The 9,681-nt window shown below is 35.3% G+C and overlaps 1 protein-coding gene across 1 annotated transcript in view; it reads left to right on the top strand.

The window, feature by feature from the left end:
* The first annotated feature begins 1,533 nt into the window (after nt 1-1,533).
* The window catches only part of kiaa1522 (KIAA1522 ortholog), a 41,109-nt gene continuing 32,961 nt past the window's right edge, over nt 1,534-9,681 (top strand). The window contains exon 1 of the mRNA XM_047808069.1: nt 1,534-1,689. The gene's annotated coding sequence lies outside the window, so the exon portion shown is untranslated. The remainder of the gene's footprint in view (nt 1,690-9,681) is intronic.

The raw sequence follows: 9,681 nt of genomic DNA, 5'->3' as shown, positions 1-9,681 counted from the left end.
TTGGGTAAGTTAAGTCAATCAACAATAAATCAATAAACAATCAACACCATTAGTCGTATATATATTTATTATGCAACTAATTTCCAATGAAAAAGACTTGTTTGGGAAAACAGGAGTAAAAGAAAAAAAATGTAAATTTGTACATCAGCATTCACAGCATTTATATTTGTCTTCGAAGCAATATTAAGCTGTCTTTAAAATGCCTTTGAGACAAAAACATGTACAGATGAGTGACAAATTAAAGAAGAAAACACCAGTGTCTAACACCATTAGCAACAGTGACTTAGTAAGGTATTGGATCCATTGTGTTCATCTGGGTTGTGATCTAGTGAAGATGAAGTCCATAGCATATGATTTACATAGTTTTTTTTAAACATCATATCATTGCAGGAGCCATCATGCCATGTGCCTGGGGAAGTTTCTAGTGAAAGAATAAAATGTTAAAAGAAATAATGTATGAACAATTTGAGCTGTGTTGATAGAGAGGAGTCAAACAGGTGGACATGAGCTAATGGAAAAGAGCACTGGCTTCCAGGGGCTTTCCTGCACCATGAACTCCCAGAGTTCCCAGTAGTGTGTTTCTCCTTTATAACCACAAAGTGGTGCTGCTCAGCTTCTGTTTAACTAAGACTGGTAGTCTAAAAAGTTCTTCTTCTTCTTCTTCTTCTTCTTCTTCTTCTTCTTATTATTATTATTATTATTATTATTATTATTATTATTATTATTATTATTATTATTATTATTATTAATAGTGCTTGCAAAGCAACATTCTTGTTATTGTGCCGGACAAAATTTTATAAGCGATCGGAATTCCGAATTCCCGGTACGGAAGCTCAAATTGGCTTTTTCCCCCCATAGACTTCCATTATAAATTCTGGAGGTTTATAACTCGGCAAGTTTATTGAGCGATTTACACCAAACTGGACAAGCTCCGTTAGGACCTTACTCCGGACAAAGTTTTATTTCAGTAGCAACTTTTGTCCAAAAGTATTGGCACTCCACCGGGTATTCACGTGACGTCAAGTGTAGCCCCGCCCCCAAAATACGCGAAATCAAAAGGTTAGCACAACAACATGGACATGTCATAAATCAAAACACTCAGCACGATGAGGGGAAATTGACTATGACTATGAAAATGACTATAATAATAATAATAATAATAATAATAATAATAATAATAATAATAATAATATTAATAATAATAGTAATAATAATAATAATAATATTCTTTTGATTCTTTATTTATTTAACACTTTTAACAATTTGAATTTGAGTGAATGAATCTTCTATTAACAGTTATTTAAAATGATAGTTGTAAACATTAAATCGTTGTTAATCGTTTACTAATAAACTTTATATTAATGAATAAGTAAAAAGATGTTTAATATTTATGCATATTATTATATATTTTTTAAATGAAGCCTCAGAAATTCATTGTTGATCTTTATTTAAACTGTGATTCTCTGCTATGACCACAGAGCGGCGCTGTTTGGTTTCTTTTTTCATTTCACATCCCAAACCTAAACTCACTCTTAAATCGATGAAGGAGTGTAAGAAATCCCATTCCCAATCCTCTGCCCTCTCAAGCTCTTATCCATGCAGATTGAGCCATAAGGACCTGTGAATTCCTCAGGAATGTATTTTTGTTTTAGAAGGGTCCACTCTTTCACAGCACATCTCTGGGAGGAGGTAGTTTTTTCCTTTTATCTTTCTTTTTTACATTCACACCAATGTGTGGGAATTTATACCTCTCTCTCTCTTTCTCTCTCTCTCTCTCTCTCTCTCTCTCTCTCTCTCTCTCTCTCTCTCTCTCTGAAACACAGCCTGTAGAAAACCTCTCTGGAATGCAACAGCACTGCTACTGTATAATAAACATGTGTTGAGTGGATTTCATTTGGATTTGAGAAAGCAGCCAAGGTTTCTTTCTGTCATTTGCTTCGTTTTTTTTTTTTTACAGAACTGCATGTAAAATTTGTTATTTGTATAATTTTACACTTTAGGCATCATCATTACCAGAGGTGAAAGAAATGAGTACAAAACACAACGACTTGAGTTGTTACTATAGTGATAATTCTTGTTAGAGTAAATAGCTACTTGTATTTACAAAGTTCTTTATTTTTATTTTTTATTTTTTTAAATTGTAACTAAGCAAATGATTAATACCACCTTAATTATAAACAACATGAAGAGGAAGGTAATGTTTACTAGCTTGCTAATTAAATAGCTGGATTAATTAGCTAGCTGATGTTAATTAAAACATGTCTCCAGCTAGTTAGCTATCTAGCAGAAATACCCCATACACATTAACCCCTGAGCATTGCTTATAGGTTGTAGCAACAGATATAGTCAACACAATAGGTAGTTTTCACTCTGTATAACATTCACAGATCTGCTTATCTCATCAAACTCTGCTAATGGGTTATAGATAGATAGATAGATAGATAGATAGATAGATAGATAGATAGATAGATAGATAGATAGAACTTTTCACAGCAATGACATGCAGTTTGTCATCTACCAGAAGTGCAAAGAGTAGCAATTATGCAAATTAAATATGTAATATGTATAAAAAGTGCAGATAAATATGTAGCATATGTACAGCATGTTATATATATAGGTATATATGTACAATGAATAAATATAAAGGCTATAGCAGTGCAGAGATGGATCTACATATCATTACAGGATGCAGGATGCATGTTAAGCTGTGAATTACTGATGTCTACTTGGGTAATTTGTGGATTATTATTGCATTTTTACTATGAAGCATTTAAAACCGAAGACACTTGACAAATTGGTCCAGAGATGTTGATCTATATCCGCTTCAGTAAGAACTACTTCATTGGGTCTTGAATTCAATGATTTTGAATTTGCACATATTATCTTTTAAACTGTACCCTGGAACACATGATCCATTTACTTTTTTTTTTTAACTTGGTAAAGATATTGAATATAAATAACAGTTAAATATATGTAACAGTTAAAGAAGTTTTTTTAAATAATATTATCTAACAAAAAAACCTCAAGTAAAAGGACTATGATTTAATTGATCTAAAAAACATAATTTTACTGCGAACCATGTACAAGCATGTAGTGAAAGTACATCTAGCTTGTTACTTTCCATCCATGTTTTTGTGTTATGTGTTTCATGCGGAAGGTCACATTCATTTCTTAGAAATCATTTTGATTTAATCCATTTTTTAGTGGTGTTGTATTGGTCTCTAAGGCACTTTTCATATTTTAGATCAGACACTTGTCTGGAAATCTGTGATGTAAATGATGTAGTAAATTGTCCTAGGATGCACCTGGTACAGTGATTACTTAATCCCTACATTTTTGCAAAATATCTCAGGCATTTGTTGGACAAAAATTGTCAAACCATATTCTGCAAATATAAAATAGTCATCCATCCACCAGGCATTCAGGTTAAGTGTGTTATAATGTTGCAGGCTTGAATAATCGATATAGCACACATACTTTAATTATTAAAATATCTGACAAATTAAGCTTCACATCATCATTTCTGATACAATGCCGGTTTTATATGGATAGTGAAACTTTCAATTGAATAAAAATCAAAGTTATCATTTTGTCCCTGTTTCCTAGAACAGGTTTCTAGTGAACCCAAATGATTCAGACACTCCCTCAGACAATGTCACCTCAAAAGGCTGCAAAGAAAAATAATGATGACAGTGATAATGAAGCCTTTGAGGCAAATTACAACAAACCTATCCTTATCTTTCAGTCAGCTGCTTGGTACTTATGTGTGATTTATGAATAAGGGCATGGAAAATGGAGGAAAAAGGCCATCAGTTGCTATATGTGTCTTCATATTTAATTTAGATCAATGAGCTTTTGGTGGAGAATAAACAATGGTAGTCCTGTGTATTGGCTGTAAATGTTAAGGCTTAGAATATAGATTTGTGATAGACATATGCCTTAAGTTCTGCCAACCAATTGACAATTACTGAAAATCAATTAATAAACTGTATATCTACTCGAATAATGTGTGTGAATATAAAAATATCACAGCATTGCTCATACTGGGTTGTTTGGGAATGAGAGGAGATGATTTGTTTGGATATATCTGGTATATATCTTGAATTCTATTTAAACCCAACCCTTTTCCCACTGCTACAGCACTGCATGTTTCTGAATTCACTGATGGTCAAAAAGATACCGATGCCATAACCCCAGTTTTTCCATGTGTGCAAGAATAGAGATGTTTACTATGAATTGGTTGGCCTGTAAACAAACTGTAAAGAAACAGAGCTTGGTGCCTTATATAAACATCTCATAAATCATATAGACTACAAATGAGTGATAACACAGTAACACAAAGCTGTTCCAAGTTACCACTTTTATCTTTTACGTACAGCTGTGACTCTTCAATGAACGTCTGACAGTCTAGTACTTAATATTTATATATAGATAGATAGATAGATAGATAGATAGATAGATAGATATAGATAGATAGATAGATAGATAGATAGATAGATGGCAGGATGCTCTATGACAGGGCACAATTGCAAAATGGGCAATTTAGACATGCCGATCAGCCTATAACACATCTGTGGACTGGGGAGGAAACTGGAGTACCTGGAGGAAACCCCCAAGGAACAGGGATAACATGCAAACTCCAAACACATGGCAGCGACAGGTCAAAAGAAGTGTTAAGTGTAGAAACATTAGTTGGTTTTTATTTCAGTATGCAACAATGCTTACTAAAAGCATGGGTGAATGTTGCAATCATTTCAGTTTTGTTGAAGCTCTAATGCCAAAAGCTGCAATGGACAGGTGTGATGGGACGGACGCTACCTGACCCCACAGCAGACAGACATGTATGGCGGTGAAGCCCAGATATTCCCCATGTTTTTTTCTCACAACAACTGACTGGCTAATCTATCATTCTATTGGAGAAAATGCAATAATAGTAAAAATACACATATCACATTTGCTGTGAAATTATAACCACAGAACATTAATAGAAAGAGGAATGAAACATCATAATTCACAGGAGAGCAAAACTATTTCTCTCTGCCTTACTGTCCTAGTAACATTTGGACCTGTAAATCATATCAAATATATCAAACAACAGGGATGAGATCAAATATGATTACAAAAACAAAAAAAATCTAAAGGTTGCTCATCATTGTCTCTGACTGTAAATCATTTCCATTCTTCAAATATTCCATTATAAACTGATATATTGTGATCTATAGACAAAGGAAAGACCAGAACAGTTTTTCAGTCAGCAGGGTCAGTGCAGCTTCTTGAGCAGAGAACTAAAAGTGTACATGGAAAAAGACAAAAACAAAACAAAGTCCATCTGAGCAGTAATGTCCTGAATGAAAACATCATCCAGTGATTAAATGCTCAATTTGAGATGAGGAATGCTCATGTAGGACCGGCAAACATACTGTATATTTAGGACTACAATGAATAAATGTGTGTTCAGGCTCTCTTGGCCCAGACAATAATTAACCAGCTAGAAACGGAAGCAGAGCAAGCATGTCTGTAACTTAAAACAAAACGCCCACTTTGTTCAACTCCACAGTTTCACGGATGTGGAAAAAACTGACACAAACATTTTCTCCAGGCCTTTGTGTGCTGCAAATGGGGCAAGGTGGAGGAATTCCAGGACATTCAGCCTCTTAGTGTGCCCCGAGGATGGAGAGGCCTAAGAGTGAGAGAGAGATAGAAGGTCATCTCCATGCCTGGACATGTGCCTATTCCCCCTAAACAGAGAGAAAAGAAGGAAGGAATAATTAAGCAGACTGCATGTCTGATCTTTCAACTGTTTGCTGACTCAGCAGAAAAGTAAAAAAGTGTGTGTGTGTGTGTGTGTGTGGGTGTGAGTGCGTGTGCTTGCATGTGTGTGTGACAGAGAGACAGAGAGACAGAGAATGAGAGATGCAGCTTTGATTATTTCTTTCACTGTTTCCGGCTTGCTTTCTGGTGCTTTTTCCAGAATAAAATTCAAATGTATGTTAGGGTTAAGGATATTTAATTATTATAATTATAATACAAAAAATAAAAATATAAATAACAAAAAATAAGTTTCTCCTGATATCTTTCTCTAATATTTTCTCTAATTTTTCTAATTTCTCTAATTTTCTCTAATTTTTTCACTTTATCTAATACGTTTCTCTAATATTTCTCCTGAACACAACAACAACAAGGAACCCACCACATATGTTTATGGTCATTAGTAACTTCATCTGGCTCTGTCATAATTGGAGTCCATTAATATTTGATCCAACATTACAAAGCATATTATACTAGTTTACATTACGCTCTTTCGAGGTAACGTTGATTATGTTTGTGTGTGTGCAAGTGTGTGTGTTTCTAAAGTTGCACTGACAACAAAGAGATTTTATATACCTCTGAAAGGAAAGGTAAATTCATCAAATCAGACCAGTCAGTGTAGAAACAGCTCTGTCGACGTTTTGGGGAAACATCCTGTCCCCTGTGGTAGACTTTAAGTCATTCATACTGTATAGATTTTAGTTGATGGAATGCTCAGAAGCATGAAACAGAATGTTCTCATTTTACTTATGAAATGTGAAATTTACGATGATGGTGCTGATTGTCAGGAATGCTGCATATCTTATTTGTGCTTTTACCTGTGGTTTTATTGAGGGCAGGAAGTGCAAAAGTAAAAGACTCATAATGGACACAAATAGTATTTCTCCATTTAACCCTGAATGTGTGCATGCCGGAGAAATAAATAAATTTCAGGAAAAAAAAACCCCAAATTGATAAACCCAATTTCGTCTGGCTGAGATTCCAATTAACATAATACCCAGAGAACCACTGCATGAAAGCTTGTAGGCATTATACAGAATTATGATAGTAACCAGCAGACTACTGAATAGATTTTTTTCCTGTTTGTCATGTATAGATTCTAGATACATGTTCATGTTTAGGATATCAAGGCACACTTTTGGTCTGTTTGTGTGTGCATCTGATAAATTTACTCTGTAGTGATGTTACACAAAGTTACACAAAGTTGAGCTAATGTCTACGTGTTGTGCACCCAAAATAGCAAAATAGACAGCTACCTATTCTGTGTCTGCTTGTTGTATGTATGTGGAACAGTGTGTATGGTTGTGTTATCAGCAGAGCCCCTCATTGGTGCAGAATGAAATTCAGTATGCAGAGGACAAAGAGAGGAGCAGTGGGATAATGAGGAGTAGGGAAAGGGTGGCTTAGTCCTGCTGGCACAGGGGATTTCCTGCTTGTTGCCTCAGCTCTCATCACTGACTCTCCTGGTTATTTAAACTGTGGAGTTGTAGTCTGAAATATTTTCTATGCATGGTGTCACTTATACCTGTACATATTGATTCAACTATTGAATAAGCCAATCATGCTACAGGAGCATATTGCATGGAATGATATAAACCCTTCAGGATTTCAAGCAGAGGTTCTCTGGATATTATGTTAATTGGAATCTCAGACAGACACACTGATGGACAGATGGATAACCTGAAAAAATAATGCCTCCATCACTCAGTTGCAAAAGCATAAAAAAACCTCCATTGAGTGGCACTTCTGTGGGTGAAAATTCCTTGTTAATGGTCAGAGGAGAATGCCCAGATCGGTTCAAACCAACAGGAAGTCTACAGTAGCTCAAATAACCACTCTTTATACCTGTGATGGGCAGAAAAGCTCAGGAACACTAGGCTACAGTGAGCACAGGCTCATCGAAACTGGACAGTTCCAGGGTCCATGTTTTTGGAGAAGCTCTTGATTCAGGACAAATAGTTTTCCTGTTTATAGTATTAGCAGTATTCATGTATTGAATATTCCACTATTTTAATGATGAACGCACACATACTGTATGTATGGACACTTGTTTTATATTTTGATCATCCACAAGAGAAGGCTATACTCTAAGCATACACAAGAAGCTGGTTAGTTGGTATGTTGAAACATGTGCTTATTGGTTGAAATGTATTATGCAGAATGTGCATTTTCCTGGTTGATTGTTAAGACTGTTTTGTTTTGTTTCATTGCACTTGGAGAAATTTGGCTTTGCCGGATCAAAGACTGCACACAGAGTTCAGGATATTCTGGTGGTTAATGTTCATGTACAGCTGTACAGAAATGAATGTACTCTGCTTTTAGTACCCCACAGTTTTACCAGAAAAAATACTTTTTGTATGGAATAGCAGATGACTGTTTTCTTCATAGTTGCTATAGCAGCATTTAAACATTTCAATCTGTTTGGAGTGACTAAACTTGAGTTTGACTCACTCCAGCCCCACCCTATACTTCAAATGGTTATGTACAGGGGTTCTCCTTCTCCTGTTGCCTCTCTTTATAGAGAGGAGTTCTCCTTCTCCTGTTGCCCATACTCTTGCAGTCAGTCTCAACACTAAGTGTCCACACCCGAATAACACATCAGGCAAAAATTCCAAAAAATGTGTCTCTGTCTTAAAGTATGAAAAAAGATTGAGATAGTGATCCCCAGAAAGCACTGATTTACTCAACCCAGTCTGGTAAGAGCTCCATCTGTGCTTGGAAAAGCCAAACAAGCACAATAAAAAAAACCTCCACTGTTTATAGTGCATATTGGATCTTCTTAGATACATATCCTAGTCCACATAGCTCTGTTATCTGTGTTTAGATTTAAACCCAGTTAAATTTCCACTGACTCACATGAGAGAGAATCCAATAACCAACACCTGCAATATGGTTATTTCTGAGAAGAATCATCAGTTGCTATAATTCGTCAGTGCAGAAGAAACGTACTGAGGACAGATATATTAGACTTAATTTGATCACAAGGGCTTTGGATGAAAACAAATATTTTCCCCTAATATATCTCATTCTTGCTGAAGAATCTGACAAAACAAATCAAGACTTGATGAAACGAAGTGTTTTTGGCATTTTGTTACTGATGGTTCCATTAATCGATTTTTAAGCATACAACAGAAGAATACAACACAAAACATAAAAAGTAAACATGCTACTAGCCAGTCATAAAAAAGAAAGGATTGGGTTAATGTCAGAATTGAATAATTGCATAGAATACTTCCTACTGAGATATCTTCTCATGTTCAGATTTATAGGCAGGTTACATAAGCAAGTACACAGGTTTTATATGGTGAGGTTCACTTTATGTACAGTAATCACCTAACATGACTGTAACTGATCTGAGCTACTGAATTAATCTTCTGTATGGGATAATGTTTTTTAATAGCATGGTGTTATTATGCTGCATGGATCCAAAATCATCCATAATAATTAAACCACTTAATAGCAAATAATCTGAGATGGATGCAATAAAATATAAGTTTGCATATCATATGCATATCTTTAAATGTCCTGTTATGTATACCAGCTCTATCTGCATACCAGCAGCCCAAGAATGTGTTTTCTCTGTACTTACATTAACCCCCACCATTTATAGTACAAGCAGGTACACAATGAGAAAGCCAGCATAGTGCATACGGTCCCCTTAGAAAGTAAGCTCAGCTCTACACTATCATAATGTTATTGAATCCAGATGAGCCCTGCACCATTTCCCCATCACTGACTCCCATGTGGCATGCCATCATTTGCTTGCGTTATACTTATTTTCAACTTTATAGCTTCGCTCCTCTGTGAAACAGCAGAAAATAGCCAATGCATGCAATTTTGCTGTAAGAGATTAAGGAAATAGACTTTTGAGGT

The sequence above is a fragment of the Tachysurus fulvidraco genome, chromosome 24 (genome assembly GCF_022655615.1).
Source record: "Tachysurus fulvidraco isolate hzauxx_2018 chromosome 24, HZAU_PFXX_2.0, whole genome shotgun sequence".
Classification (NCBI taxonomy): domain Eukaryota; kingdom Metazoa; phylum Chordata; class Actinopteri; order Siluriformes; family Bagridae; genus Tachysurus; species Tachysurus fulvidraco.
This window is presented reverse-complemented; position numbering and strand designations above follow the sequence as displayed.